This window comes from Sorex fumeus, unplaced genomic scaffold, assembly GCF_029834395.1.
Source record: "Sorex fumeus unplaced genomic scaffold, SorFum_2.1 ptg000006l, whole genome shotgun sequence".
NCBI classification, from domain to species: Eukaryota; Metazoa; Chordata; class Mammalia; order Eulipotyphla; family Soricidae; genus Sorex; species Sorex fumeus.
Window position 1 is genome coordinate 66216127 of NW_026606063.1, and position 4437 is coordinate 66220563.

The 4437-nt window shown below is 33.3% G+C and overlaps 1 non-coding gene across 1 annotated transcript; it reads right to left on the reverse strand.

The window, feature by feature from the left end:
• Window positions 1–3426: 3426 nt before the first annotated feature.
• On the reverse strand, window positions 3427–3530 carry LOC130038141 (U6 spliceosomal RNA). Its single transcript, XR_008794603.1, has one exon. It is a non-coding gene; the product is annotated as a U6 spliceosomal RNA (small nuclear RNA).
• Window positions 3531–4437: the final 907 nt, after the last annotated feature.

A 4437-nucleotide genomic window follows, 5' to 3' on the forward strand; every position in this document is an offset into this window, starting at 1 on the left:
GTGCCATTGTGTGTCACACATGTGAAGTGAAACCAGTTTCTAGGGAACTGCGGCATCCACCTGGGTCAAAGGTAGTATAAGTAGAGCCGGTGGGTCATTCTGAGGCTTCCAAACAGGTATGCTATTGAGCTCTGAATGTAGATGTTTTCAAATCACCTCTAAAGGCTTTGTGTTCAGGCAAGTCAGCTTCTGACAAATACAGTCACTCAATTGGCTTGTTAAAACCGAAGAGCTACCTGTGAAAACATCCTGCTTTGAAGAGCAATGTCTGAAAAGCAAAAATATCTCCATTCACAGCTGTGTCCTCACTTCACACTCTCTTGTGAATGAAAACAGAAAAGACCATGATGTTCCTTTCAGATGGGACTGGACTCATTCTAACTAGGAAGGGAATCCTCTCTCTCTCCCAGAGATCAGTAAGTAACCTGTCCTGTACCTGCTCCTTCTCTCCTCCCCCTGCGCTGTCATTTGTTTGGAATGGCTTAACCTGCTGGTAGCTTTTGAACTACACTTAATTATTTGACTTTTGTAGTGAAATGCTTTCCCTTGGGTGGTTTTCAGGAGGTTACATTGCTGACACCTAGCGGGAGGCTTCAGTACCACACCTTGGAATGTGCAAAGATGAGACCTTTTAATTATCATTCAAACCTGGACATCTTTGAGAAAAAAGACGAGCTATTAATAATTACGCATATATTAGGTGTATACCAGAATTATTCTATAACACTTAGTCATATTGTATACATATATATAAGTTATCAGTGGAGAGGAAGAGGAAGCATAGAAAGAGAATAGAATTTTGTTATTCTCTTAAAAAAATTATAACATTGTAACTGAGTATATATGAAAGCATTTTCAGATAAAGCCTATAGATATGCTCAATTTTTCATATCTTTAGATGTTAGCCACGTAGTTTCTCAAAACGAACTTATTTGAAAAGGATGAGAATAAAAGAGCTAGCTCTTGGAGAACCTGAGATGATTAAAAGAGGACACGTATTAAAGCATTAAAAGAGAAAAGAATTGGCATAAAATTGGCACTAATTTTTTAACATTTTAATTATTTTGATATCATATTTCATATTAATGAGTGTATTTGATCCTATATATATAAACAACCAGTAAATATTATTAGAAAATTTAGACAGAAAGGGTTGAGGATCAGCACACAAAACTGCAACTTCTTAGTGAGACAATAAAATATAGAGATTACATTTATATATTTTCTCTCTTTCCTTTGTGGTATTACTCTAACATAGATCATGTCTAGCCACTAAATGAGGTCAGGTGAATCACTAAGTCACTCAGTAGGTTAATCACTTTATTTAGAAAAGATGGCAGTAATATCCTTATAATGGCTTGTTTCTTTATAATAGCGATTTCATTTCTTCTTCATTTTTTACTTTACTCTTCCTTCTCCCCAAAATGAGGTTTTCCATAGTGTTCTTACGGAAATAGACATTTCTAAAATTTCTCTGTCAAATTGCTAAACAAAAAAACAAAGGTCAGTAACAAACACTATGACCTGGTGTTTGGAGGAAGGAACATAATCAGTACTAAGAACTGCTTAAGTCATCATGTCTAAATTCATTAAAAATAATAAAATAATATTATATGTTGCATGTGGAAGATCAACTTTTAGATTCAAAAACTTAAGTAGGTTGAAAATAAAGAATGGAAAATTATATCATGTAAACAGTATAGTAAGGGAACTGGAGTAGTTATACGAATGATAAACAAAATTGATACAGATAAATATTACTAGAGACTGAGGAAGTTTTATAGAAAAATAATAAAAGGGCCAATTTCTCAATAAGATAAAACTATAATCTTTCCTCTATCAAATGGGATTAATCCCAGGAATACAAGATTGATTTAACATCCAAGGTTATTTTTTAAAAATTTAAATATGACTTGCCAAATATGTGCTGGAATTCTCCTATCATCCATCACCAATTTTTGTAATAATGGTAACACCTTGCATAATCACAGTATAGTATTACAATCAGAAAACAGTTGAATCCATAGAGCTTTGGATTTCACTCTTTTCTTTTTTAACTAAATCACAGTGAGATACACAGTTACAAAGTTTCTCATGATTGGGTTTCAGTCAGATATTGTTCTAACACCCACCATTTCACCAGTGTACATTTCCCACCACTAATGATCCCTGTCATTAATATTGTTAAATTCATTGAATTAATGGAATGAAAGACATAATCCACAGACTAAAATTTAAGCAAACTGAGAGAGGCATTCAACATGATAAACATGATAAAAAGATACCTACAACAATCGATAACCAACCATCATCCTTGATGGTAATAATTCGATGAATTCCCCAAAGGGTTAGGAACAAGACAAGAATGTCCATTCTTTTTTACTTTTATTTTATCAATGATTTATTGAATATGACAGCAAAAGCACAGGCAACAAAAGTAAAATAAACACACTAAACAAAACATCAGTAAACATCACATGATCAGGGCTGGAGAACTAGAACAGGAAATTATGAACCTGCATTGTATGTGACTGATCTTGGTTTGAATAAGGATGTCCATTCTTACCATTTTTATTCAGGGTTCTTTCCAGAGCAATGGACAAGTAAGAAAAATGACATCCGGTTTGAAAGAGGAAAACTAAAACTATTTCTAATATATTTCATGATCATTTTTATAGATAATCTTAAATAACTAAAATACTATTAAGTGGAGTAAATATTTTATAATATTTTCAATATACGAAAGCATATGAAGTACTATTTCTGAAGTAATCACAAACCAAAATAAAATTAAAACAGCATTATCATAATGTTGGGTTGGAGTGATAGCACAGCAGGTAGGGCATTTGCCTTGCATGCAGCCAACATGGCCGACCCGAGTTCGATTCCTCCGCACCTCTCGGAGAGCCTGGCAAGCTACTGTGAGTATCTCGCCTGCACGGCAGAGCCTGGCAAGCTACCCGTGATGTATTCGATATGCCAAACACAGTAACAACAAGTCTCATGATGGAGACGTTACTGGGCCCGCTTGAGCAAATCGATGAACAACGGGAGGACAGTGATATCATAATGTTAAAAAATAAAATTCTTGGGAATAAGTCTAGCAAAAGGAGTGTAGGATATATACTGAGAAAAAAAAGTCTGAATGTAATTAAGGTTGAAGATATTTTCAATTCAATAAGTGGAAGTACATTCCTGCTAATGGATGAGGAGTTGATATTTTATTTCATCATATTTATTTATTTTGTTTTTGGGCCATGTCCAGCTGTGTTCAGACATCCTCTTGGCCCTGAGCTCAGGGCTTGTTCCTGGTGGGGCTAGGAAAAACAGATAGGGAACCAATACATCATGTAATAAGGCAAGTTCTTTGACCATATACCTACTGATCCAGCCCCCAAATTTTATATTTAAATAATTTTAATATTTTAATAATTTTAATTTTAATATTTTAATAATTTAATCCTTGCGCAGGGCCATGCTAATCTTCTCTGTATCGTTCCAATTTTCGATAGCAGGTAGGGTGTTTGCCTTGCATGCAGCTGAACAGACCAACCCGAGTTCGATTCCTCTGCCCCTCTCGGGAGAGCCTGGCAAGCTACCTGTGACGCATTCGATATGCCAAACATAGTAACAAGTCTCAAAATGGAGACGTTACTGAGCCTGCTTGAGCAAATCGATGAACAATGGGAGGACAGTGCTACAGTGTTAATAATTTAATTATTTTAATATTTTAATAATTTTGATATGCTAATAATTTTAATTAATTTATTTATTAAATCAATATTTTAATATTTTTACAATATAATAATTTTAATTTCAATATTTTGATGGTTTAATAATTTCAATATTTTATAGTTTTGATGTTTTAATTATTTTAATGATTTAATAATTTTCATTTTAACATTTTAATAATTTAATAATTTAAAATTATGGCATAGATACAGCAAGTCTGAAATAAATTTTTTGAGTGGAGAAATTAAATTTTAGCCATCTATGCAATGAAATACAATACTTTGTGCTACAAATAATTGACGTTGAAAATTCATGTTATGAGAAGCCAGTTTAAATTACTTCATATTATAAGACAATTTATAAGATATATCTGGAATAGGAAGTATTTGATTATTGTTTAGAGGTGAAATGAGAGGCAAATGGAGAGACGGAGGAAAGAGAATAAGATTTCTTTGGGGTTAAAGTTATGCTATATTGTAAATCTGTGATGATGATCACACAGTTCTGTGCATACACAAATATTCACTGACTTAAAGGCATTGAGTGGTTGGGTTTTATAGTACATACATTGTGTGCAATTTAAATTTTGTGCAATAAAAATGCTTTTAAAAATCTATGAAGGGAAACAGGTAAGTGGGGTCATTTGCTATTACTCAGCAATTAGTTCACAAGGAAACACAATTTGCTTCTTGGTTATATGGTACA